The sequence below is a fragment of the Cibotium barometz genome, chromosome 15 (genome assembly GCF_041138505.1).
Source record: "Cibotium barometz isolate CiBa-2024 chromosome 15, ASM4113850v1, whole genome shotgun sequence".
Classification (NCBI taxonomy): Eukaryota; Viridiplantae; Streptophyta; class Polypodiopsida; order Cyatheales; family Cibotiaceae; genus Cibotium; species Cibotium barometz.
This window is the reverse complement of record NC_141060.1, coordinates 8,171,755-8,183,593: the sequence shown is the minus strand read 5'-3', so window position 1 is coordinate 8,183,593 and position 11,839 is coordinate 8,171,755.

Below are 11,839 nucleotides of genomic sequence, written 5' to 3'. Positions count from 1 at the left end.
ATTAATCTTACTATTACGCAAGGTTTGCACCAGCCATTTAGGCATACCTCTAGCCTGCTCATTTTCAGCCCTATCCTCATGAATTACATCCTGTAAATCTGCATCAGAAATAGGCTGATCTATGATGTCGTTTGAATATTTGCCTCATTAGGACTTACATTTGAATTCCCACCTGTAAATAGAGGCAACAATGTATCAAATACATCCCGTGAGCTCACACCTGTCTCTTTGGTACATGATAACAAAGGCTGCACAGCATCTTCCACAAAAACAACATCTCGACTAATCAAGATACGCTTTGACTGTGGATGATACAATCTGTAACCCTTGCTCTCAGCACTATAACCAATAAAAATGCATTTGACAACCTTATCATCCAATTTTCTGCATTGTTGCATAGGCACTAAAGCATAGGCCAAGCAACCAAAGATACGCAAGTGACCAATAGAAGGCTTCCTACCATGCCAAGCTTCGTATGGAGTAATAGACTGCAAGGCCTTAGTGGGACACTTGTTGAGTACATATGCAGCACACATGACAGCCTCAAGCCAAAACGCATGTGGCAAAGCTTGGCTCTTGACCATACATCGTGCCATCTCCATAAGTGACCTGTTCTTCCTCTCACCATCTCCATAAGTGACCTGTTCTTCCTCTCAGCAACACCATTTTGCTGAGGGGTATACGGCACTGTACATTGGTGTTTTATCCCACGACTAGCCAGAAATGCATCAAACTCTTTAGACATGAACTCCCCCCCTTGATCAGAATGGAGGGTGCCCACAGTACAATTGGATACATTTTCAACCATAAAGCATAAACTGTTTGAAGCACAAAAACACTTCGGACTTTGCCTTCAGTGGATATACCCATGGATGCCTTGAGTAATCATCAATGAAAGTCACGAAGTACAAGTGTTTACCAAATGACGGAGTTTGCATAGGCCCACATACATCACTATGTACAAGTGTTTACCAAATGACGGAGTTTGCATAGGCCCACATACATCACTATGTACAAGTTGCAATTTGCGAGTGGCCCGCACAGAACCATCCTTTGGAAACGCAGAACGCTGCATTTTGCCCAAAATACAGCCTTCACAAACATGTTTCAATGGTACCTCAAGAGGGGGCAATGAAGCAACCATATCAAATTTCTGCAAATACAGCAAACTAGCAAAGTTCAGATGACCAAAACGAGCATGCCATAGTTTTGCATCTAAAACTGCCTTTTCATCAGAAACTGCATTTGCTGAATCTTCCACACACTTGTCATAAGAATTGAGCCTATACAGCCCACGAAACAAGGTGCTAGATACAATAATCGTATCTGAAACTGCCTTTTCATCAAAAATTGCATTTGCTGAATATTCCACACACTTGTCATAAGAATTGAGCCTATACAGCCCACGAAATAAGGTGCCAGATACAATAATCGTATCACCAGAAGTCAAATCATGAACAGTACATCTGTCATCCACAAATTTGACTACAAGTCCAAGTCTAGCAGGCACAGAGATAGACAATAGATTCTTTTTTATCCCTGGCACATACAAAGCATCTGAAAGTGTGAAAGCGCTGCCATTTGTAGCCGTAAGCATAATTTTACCAACACCCTTCACTGGGTAAGAAGCATTATTGGCACATGTGACAGTATTCCCATTAGGGACAGCCTCAAGAGAAGTGAACATATCACGATGCGAGGTAATGTGCTTTGTAGCACCACTGTCAAAATACCAAACATGAGAGTCAACAAAAACTACCAAACATGCATCATGTACAGATGGGTCATACTGGCAATACACGCTAAACGCCCATTCTGTATCCTGATTCTATATCCTGCATAACATTTGCAGAATCTGCATTTGTAGAAGCATCCGCTATTGTGGCTGCATTTGACTCTTTCTTCTTTGCCTCTTTAGCCTTTAGCTTAGGGAAATTCTTAATGACATGATCATTTGCCTTACAGTAGTTGCACCTGGTCTTTTTCTTGCCTTTATCAAGAGCCTTCTCAGACTTATTGTTGCTACCTGTGGAAGGAGAAGAAGTTCCAGACCTACTAATAGGAGAAGAAGCAGTGGAAGGGGCTGCCTTACCACTTCTTCTCTGCTGGGCAGCAATAAATGCTTGATCAACTGCACGCCGCCTGGCCCTATTTTGCATGGACTGCGCTTCCTGCAAGAGCTTGTTGACTAAAGTATCATACTTGACAGCATCAGGTCTGTCCTCATTAAGAAGTCTCCACGTGGAAGCAAAAGTCTGATATGTCTCAGGTAAAGTATCAAGAACAGTCTGCACAAGAGAATGATCAGGAATAATCTCACCTGCAGAAATCAACTATTCTTTGAGATCTTTAATCTCAGCAAGAAAAACATTCATGTCATCATCTTCTTGCATAATTTTCAATTCTAGCTCTTTATGCAGGTAAGCGATTTTTGCCTCGTGACGACCTGCATACAAACCAGCTAGAATATCCCAAGCGTGTTTTGCTATTTTAGCTGAATGAATATGTGGGGTGATGTTACGCTTGACAGAAAGTGCAATCAAGGCATGAGCCTGTGCATCTTTACCATCCCAAAACGCGCTTGTTCAGTAGTGGGTAAAACAGCAGCAACAATAGAGCTGCTAGAACCTGCAACATCCTCAACAGATCCCACATCCACAGAACCTAGACGTACATCCGTACCCTGCACAATGTTTCACACTCCTTTTGCAGCCAAAACATGCTACATCATGTATGCCCAAAGTGGGTAGTTGCTGTCTCCATCCAGTCTATCATCAGCAGATAACATGCGAAATACATCATTATTGTTATCAACCATGGCCACTGACTAAAACTGATGCAAAAGCTACCTCTAATGAAGCAAACACTGAACAGAAAACAACTCGTGCTATGTAGTACGGTCCATAAAAGAGTACGTATGCCTGTTTTGCAGAAAACTGCACTGTCGAAATTTCTACAGAAAATGACAAAAACACCTGTGCAGAACTTGAAATGCAAAAACGGAGCCCGAAACAACCTCAAATGCAAATTTTGAGAACGCAAAGCCATACGGGCTTATTTGCAGAGTATAGGGACCTGCAAGCACTCGTGAAAACTGAACTCAATCGGAGAACATGAGTCGGAGGGTGCCGGCAGCGTAGCCCTAGGAACCGATGCCTGCTCTGATACCAATTGTTGGAATTAGGGTTGCAAGAAAGCACACAAAGCTTGGAGAAGAAGAAGCAAGAATGCACACAACACAAAGTGTATTAGATTGTGTCAATGTACAAAAGATAAGTTAGCCCTAGAAGGATGGGCGTATATACAAGCAGGGGGAAAAAACCTCCTAAAGAGGGAAAAAGTGCCCCGACGGTCCTTAGTGTGTTCACACACATCACTGCCTATATATATGGCAATAGATGCCGAGTAAAAGTAATGCACGATGATCAAGAATTGAAAAGTATGTGGGCTTCAACAGAATGCAAGAAAAGGAAAGACACCTTGCTGACAGCAGAACTCACTACTAGAGTGACATCGTTCTGGTAGGAGAACACTGAATTATGGTAGGATATACCATGCTTCCAAATATGTGTCTTAACGTGAACTAATGCCCATCATTATAAGATGGGGTTGGAAGGCATTTAACACTAGCCTTATAGAAAAAAATCATTTTGGTGGGATATTGAGATATTCTCATTCATGGGTAGGTTAACATCATATCTAGATGGTCTCATGATGCCTAGTGGGTGGTGCTTTCATGTCACATTTGTTTGAGATTATGTTTTTTAAGATTAAATAAACTCACATGTTTTGTTGTAATAAAATAGGGCCTAGTAAGCTAGGTAGCAAGTTGGCCATGTGCCCTAATAGGTATGTCAAAAATTTGTTCTGCACATACATGCAACCAAGTAATCATTCTAAAGTACTCTACGTGAGCTTCTCCTCAACCATAGGACACATTCAATTGAGAACATCTGGTATGGTTTAAGGGACCTTCAATGTTGTGCTAGAATTTTGCATACCCATTCGAGGGCACGCTCAACCTTTTTTTGGTTTGTTGAAAACCTAAAGGGATTGAAAAAATGGAATCCACACTAGTGGGACTAATGCATGGTGGTCTTAAAACATTGGTAGTTGGTTATATCGGTATCTTGATTCACCCTGGAATGGAAGAAATTGAAAATGTTCAATTTTTGCATGTGCAAAGATCTTTTAATAAATCCAACACTATTTACAATTTTTCATTGCTTCTTTTTCTTTGCAGTTTCCTTGCTATATGACTCATAAGCATGTCAAGGGTCATTGCATTTCACATCGCACACCATCAAATCCAATAGCGTGCCCTTTGGCCTATTGGTGTTTTGAAGCATTTAAGGCCACATTCCACTTGCTTGGGGGTAAGATTTTGTTGACGTGTATCACCGGAGGGGGGAAACCACAGTGGGTTAAAATTTCAATACCCCGTAGACTTTCAAATTTTCAGGCCTCCCGCTGTGGGGCGAATGTTTTGAATAAAGTACATAACCTGCCACCTAATATGTTGCAAAGTATTGTTTGTCTTCTTTTCTTTGCTTTGTAAGATGTCTTCTTTTCTTTACTCGCCTCCCCAACTAGCTGGTCTTTCTATGATCGTCTCTCGGGGAGTCCACTAATAAGAAATCATATGTATCACGTGCGTTCAAGGGGTGATAAAAAAACCCCTCTACCTACATACTACAAGCTAATAAAATCACCCCTCTTTCTTAAGGAACCTGTAGGTTTTTTTCAAAAGTGTAATTAAAAACCCCCTCCTGTAGATGTAATCCTGTAAGTTTTGTCAATTATAAAACCCCTCTTGATGAACTCACGTGCTACACTTACATTTTTTTAGGTGCACCCCCCGGGGATCGTCTCCATGGAAATGGCAAGATGCAGCTCACCCCCCACCCTACAAGATGCACAATTTGGTGTGGCATTGTATTCTTTACCCTGGTAAGTTGTCTTCTTTTCTTTGCTCACCTAACGAGCTCAATGGTCTCTATCAGATCCCTTGCTTTGCTAGCCTCACCAACGCGGTGGTCTCTATCTTCTTTGCTTTACTTGCCTCTTAAGCTAGATGATCTCTGTATAAATCGTCTCCATGGCAATATGCAACTCTTCATGGCTTGCAAGAGAACCAGAAAAAGGTGGCGAGATAGGAACGCTGAAAAGCTTGGTCAAGGCACAAGGAGCATATTGCAAGACGAGGAAAGAAATGGCACGGATGACAAGCTCAAAGCGGCAATGCAAGACACTTTTGCAACGTATGCGGAGGGAGAAACAACGAGAAGACATAAGACTCCTTACAGAGCAGCACAACAAGAAGTGGTAGATGGATGCATTTGAACATTGCCATCGGAGCGAAGAGCACGAGCTGTGGCCAATAGATTAGTGGGAGAATTCAAGGCAGCACATCAGGCCATTCACATAAGTACAAGCCTCCTGTCTCACTAGAAGCTTTACCTTGCACCCTAAAATCCATAGAGTGACAACCCCGCGAACACCTTAGGAGATGCACGCACAAGAGACACTACTTTCTAACCTAAGAGATAGCCTACAGCAAGTGAAAGGGGTACACAGCTTAGATTAATTAGCTACAAAGAGAGCGACATTAGCTATGGTGGTATCCCCTGAAACAAAGATGAAACGGCTTAAATGCACAATGTCAAAGATGTTGTCAATCAAAAGGTCCAACATTGCTCTAGCAGGAGTAAAAGTAATGCACGATGATCAAGAATTGAAAAGTATGTGGGCTTCAACAGAATGCAAGAAAAGGAAAGACACCTTGCTGACTGCGGAATACACTACTAGAGTGACATCGTTCTGGCAGGAGAACACTGAATTATGGTAGGATATATCATGCTTCCAAATATGTGTCTTAACGTGAACTAATGCCCATCATTATAAGATGGGGTTGGAAGGCATTTAACATCAGCCTTATAGAAAAAAATCATTTTGGTGGGATATTGAGATATTTTCATTCATGGGTAGGTTAACGTCATATCTAGATGGTCTCATGATGCCTAGTGGGTGGTGCTTTCATGTCACATTTGTTTGAGATTATGTTTTTTAAGATTAAATAAACTCACATGTTTTGTTGTAATAAAATAGGGCTTAGTAAGCTAGTTAGCAAGTTGGCCATGTGCCCTAATAGGTTTGGTAACCAGATATTGAGGAATAATTTGGCTTAGTCCACCATTAATTAAAAAAGATAAGATATTTCCTCAGAAATTAGGACTAATATAAACTTTATGACATGAAAATCTTCTTATGACATGGGTCGATATAATCTTAAAAGTTTCTAGGGCTATTCGAATCCACTACTACAACATCTTTAGCCATCAATGGTAAGTCGTGTCATCGAAATACCATTCCATATTTGCATCACAAAACCACCAAAATAAGCGTCGATGTCAACGTCTATATAAAGGTCAATAAGAGTGTCAAAAACATAATTTTCTTTTGGTTTTTGTTTGGAGTGATTTTTTAAAAAAGTTCAAGTGTTTTTATTTCTCATAGTCCTAATCAACCTAGTTTTTAGTTACTTTAAAAAAGAACAAAGATATATGTAGCAATATTTAAAGAAAATTATTATGACACTATTTTCCTTCCAAAGCTTGCATTAATGGTCCCAAATACAAGGATATATGTAGTAATATTTACAAGAAATTATGACAATTGTCTACCAAAGCTTACAGTAATGGTTCCAAACAAGTAAACTATGACAAAAATGTATGTTATTTTTTGTCAAAAAAAGAAAGACATATGATGTTATAGCTCATCTCATCGACGCTCTCATCCTCAGCTAGATCCATGGCTCCAAATACATCTATTTCTAGAAAGACCTCTCCAGATGCATTTTCATGTTAATGTGCGGAGCCTCGTAGAAGGTAATTGATCCATATTATTCTCTTGTATTTCTGGCATTGGAGGTGACTGTGTTAAAAGTTTTTCTTCTATTTCGTCTTTGAATTCTGGATTAGCCGTTGTGTTTGCTTTTGGTTCAAGTTCTAGTTATTCAATTACTACACCTACATTTGACCCATCTTCTAGTTGTTCTCAACTACTAGATCAATGTCTACTTCTCATGCTTCTTCAATGGGTTCCTCAACCTCTAATTAATCTTATATTTGTATATCTTTAAATATTTTTTTACCTCATGGATCAATTTGGATTACAAACAACCACCTATGATCTCTCACTGCCTTGAAGATGACCTGCTCACAATGCTCTTTGTGGAGTCTACTTGAACAAATATGCTCTTATCTCTATGCATGGTTTCTTGTGTTATCCAGTCATCACCTTGAACCACTTCATATAAAAAATGAACATAGAAACCTTTTTGAACCCAACCTTGATAATGTCTTAGATCGTTCCACAGTAATCAAACTTGCCAACTTTACTATTCACGTCACTTGCAATTAAATGACTTTATTGCATGAAATTTGCCTTAACACCACAATCAAATGTTCTCTTCTTATCTATTCGCACCATTTGAAAGTGATGACCGCATGACCAAACTACACCAAATTTATGATACTATAAGCCAAAGATCATCATGAAAATGTAGTAAAAAAGGAAAACTTATACAAGATTATGTCTTACACTTTCTTCTATGCATATAAAAACTATCTTACATGGTAATCAAAACCATATGCAAGCTTCTCCTCCTCATTCATTATAATCTTGTCATTGCGTCTTGCTTGTTGTATGGTTTGCTGAAGCCATCTACAAGAAGGAAATTCTAGAAGTTGAGCGAGTGAATTTGGGTAGGGAAATGCTTAAGTGTAGGTGTAATTAAAAAAGATAAGATATTTCCTCGGAAATTAAGACTAATATAAACTTTATGACATCAAAATCTTCTTACGACATGGGTCGATATGATCTTAAAAGTTTCTAGGGCTATTCGAATCCACTACTACAACATCTTTAGCCGTCAATGATAAGTCGTGTCATTGAGATACCATTCCATATTTGCATTGCAAAACCACCAAAATAAGCATCGATGTCAACGTCTATGTAAAGGTCAATAAGAGTGTCAAAAACATAATTTTCTTTTGGTTTTTGTTTTGTGTGATTTTGAAAAAAAGTTGAAGTGTTTTTAGTTCTCATAGTCCTTATCAACCTAGTTTTTAGTTACTTTAAAAAAAAAATACAAAGATATATGTAGCAATATTTATAAGAAATTAATATGACAATGTTTGTCTTCTAAAGCCTGCATTAATGGTCCCAAATACAAGGATATATGTAGTAATATTTACAAGAAATTATGAAAATTGTCTACCAAAGCTTACATTAATGGTTCCAAATGTCAAGCGTTTTTCTGAAAGATCTTTTGGGCTCGTGTATATATGGTGTGCATGGCAGGTGTGAAGGTTTTGCTTTTGAGGGCATTGCCAGGTGTACAGGTGGAGGAATGGTTTGGTGTTGAGCGTGTTGCAGGCCTGTCCAAAATGAGATAAGCTGCAGGTGCTATCAGCCGTTCGATGGCTTGAAATGTGGGCGCGTCAAAAATAGAGTGGGCACTGGAGAGTTACATTTGAAAAGAGGTGTGTGGAAAGCATGGGGAGCAATTATTGATGTGGCCAAGGTAGTATTGAGCATTGGTGTGAAATGGTGGGGGTGGCCATCCATTAGGAGAGGAGCAAAATAAAGAAATAATAGTAAACGTGGCCATTAGTGAAGAGACCACATGGAGCTTTGAGCTGCCGCCAGCGGGTACACTCAGGATGGTTGGCGAAGCTTGGTGAAGCAAGGGAGTAGGCATAGCTGCCGAAAAGGGGAAGCGATCGCCTTGTACGAGGGGGGCTCTAATTGAATTGCAGAGGAGTTGCAGGCGACTGGGGAGCGCCATGCTGCAACCAGAGAAGGGGGGCCTCCCGTGTGAAGGGAGTGTGGACGCACACGTCGGACTGTCGAAGGCAACAAGTGGAGGGCCGCCTTGCGAAGTGCAGAGGAGGGCTTTCGGGTGTGTGCAGCTACGAGCTGGAGCTGCAAGGGTTCGTGTGGCTAGGCGCAGCTGCTGGTGGGGCGCTGCCTATGGGAAAGAGACGGAAGCTGGCAAAAGATTGGAGCGGCTAGAGATGCTGGCACAGCTGGTGTTAAAGCGTGGGCTTGTGAAGTGAAGTGCAGTGGCTAGCGTGGAGGACAGCGCAAGGCAAGAAGCAACTGTGTGGAAGCGAGGCTATGTGAAAGCAGAGGCTGGCCGTGTGGGAGCCAGTGGGACGAGCTGATGTGGTGTGGCTACCTAGAGGCTGGGGGCTTCTCGGTTGGTGTGAAGACTGAAGGGTGGCGACTAGTGAGGAAGTCATCTTGGTTTTGGGAATGAAGGGCAGTGGGGTTGGTGTAGAGCAGCTGACAAGGAGCTGTGAAAGTGGATGCGTAGGCTGGTGTGGGCCGCGTAGCTGAGGCTGACAGTGAAGAGCAGAGCGGGTACCGAGTGAAGCAGAGAGAAAGACAGAGGTTGTTGCTTGGTGGTGGGGCCGGTAGCATTACAGAGGAAGGGTTTGGAGTGGCTGGCAGAGGATCAGCACAGAGAGTGAGAGAGTGGTGTTTGGGGAGCTGCTGCTGGCGACACATGCAGAAGTGATGGGCTGCAGAGAGTTGGGGGTTAGCTGGTGGGGCACCCTCTGAAGTGAGTGTGGCCGGGTTCATTCTGGTGTGATTGGCATAGCATGCAAGTGAGTGGATCATGTGGTGATTGAGGATGAGGTGTATCCTCGACAGTGACAGGTCTGAGTGTTTGTGAGATGTGTGAGTAAGGCTTCTGTGTCGGGAGAAGCTTGTATGATGTTTTGATGGGAAATATATTGCTGGGTGTTTGCTTTGTCTATGGTGCCCTCTTTTGTGATGTCGTTCTGGCGTGGGTTGGGTTGTGAAGAGTGAGAGAAGCATTCCAGCCGGTGGCTGGAGGTGCCCCCGTTCGTGTGTGTTATTCCAAGTTTAGGAGGTGAAGGGCTATAGAGGCAATGGTCTTTTCTTCTTTTTTTCACCTCACATCCTTTTGGTGCCCCGACTGAGGATAGCTCTGGCGTTGTTCTTTGCCTAGAAGGGCGTATGTTCCACTGAGGAGAGCTCAGGGATTGTTACAGGTTTGTCGTGATGTGGTCTTATCCTGAATTTCATGGCAGGTTGGGTGAAGATGTGTGTGACTTTTTGGAGCAAATGGAGTTGGCATGCATTAGCAATCATGTGACAGATGAAGAGCAGGTTCTGAGGCTGATAAAGATTTTTTTGAAGGGAGATGCCCGAAGCTGGCTTAAGGATTTTGAAGCACAGGATGCGGCATGTAAGCTACATGGTGTTTTGACCCTAGACAGGTTGAAGGAAGGCCTTTTGGAGTGTTTTCAGCAAGTGGAGGATTCTGGTGTGCTTTGGCAGGAGTTGAGCATCTTGAAGCAGGTTCATGGGCAATCACTGGACAATTTTGTGCAGGTATTTACATGTCTGTGGAGTAAGTGGTGTATGACATTGAAGCAGGAAGTTCCTCCTATGTTTCTGAAGAAGAGCGTGTTTATTGATGGTCTATTACCCCATTTAAAGGTTAGGGTTGAGTTGAAGAACCCCAAGTCATTTGATGATGCAGTTAGGGTTGCTAGGGAAAAGGAAGGCAAGATTTTGAAGCAGATGGAGATGGGTATTTATTCGTATGAAGGTGTTGTGTCTACAAGGGATATGCAGGTAAATTTGGTTGAGGTGGATAAGAGTCCTATGCAGAGTTTGATAAGACAGGAGCCTCAAAGGCCGATACAGATGCAAAGGGGGATGTTTTATGTGCCTTCTGATTTTTTTCCAAAGTTTTTGAAGCAGGTGAAGGTGGATGAGAAGATTGATGATGCAATTGAAGCTAAGGATGTGCAGGTTAAAAAGCAAGATAAGGAGTTGCCAGTGGATTCTTCTTTGGATTTGGACGTCGTGGCTGTTCATGACAGTGATTTGGAAGGTTCTATTGGAGATCATTTGCATTTGGATCTAGATGACATGCATGCACATGGAAGCAAAGAGGATGATGCCTTGGGATTGGCTGATGATAAGAAGGAAGAGGAGTTGGATACAGGATGTTTTGAAGATGATTCTTTGCCAGATTCTGCAAGGGAGGAGGATGGGGTAGAGACTTGTGATGAAGTGAAGACGGTTTGTAATGCAGATGTGGAGAGTGTGGAGGAAGATCCTATTATCATGGATTTTCTTGGACAGCTTGATGATGGTATGGTACCTGCAATGGATGGTATGGATGTTGTTCCATTGGATGCATTGTGTGCTGGGGAGTCTGCTGTGGACGATGATACCAAGGGGGTTGGCAACACTCAAGAAGGTATGCATGTAGATTTGGCTGATGAGAGAAGTCGTCTTGGTTTTGGGCATGAAGGGCAGTGGTTGGTGCAGAGCAGCTGACAAGGAGCTGTGAAAGTGGATGCGTAGGCTGGTGTGGGCCACGTAGCTGAGGCTGACAGTGAAGAGCAGAGCGGGTACCGAGTGAAGCAGAGAGAAAGACAGAGGTTGCTGCTTGGTGGTGGGGCCGGTAGCATTGCAGAGGAAGGGTTTGGAGTGGCTGGCAGAGGATCAGCACAGAGAGTGAGAGAGTGGTGTTTGGGGAGCTGCTGCTGGCGACACATGCAGAAGTGATGGGCTGTAGAGAGTTGGGGGTTAGCTGGTAGGGCGCTCTCTGAAGTGAGAGTGGCCGGGTTCATTCTGGTGTGATTGGCACAGCATGCAAGCGAGTGGATCATGTGGTGATTGAGGATGTGGTGTATCCTCGACAGTGACAGGTCTGAGTGTTTGTGAGTTGTGTGAGTAAGGCTTCTGTGTCGGGAGAAGCTTGTATGATGTTTTGATGGGAAAT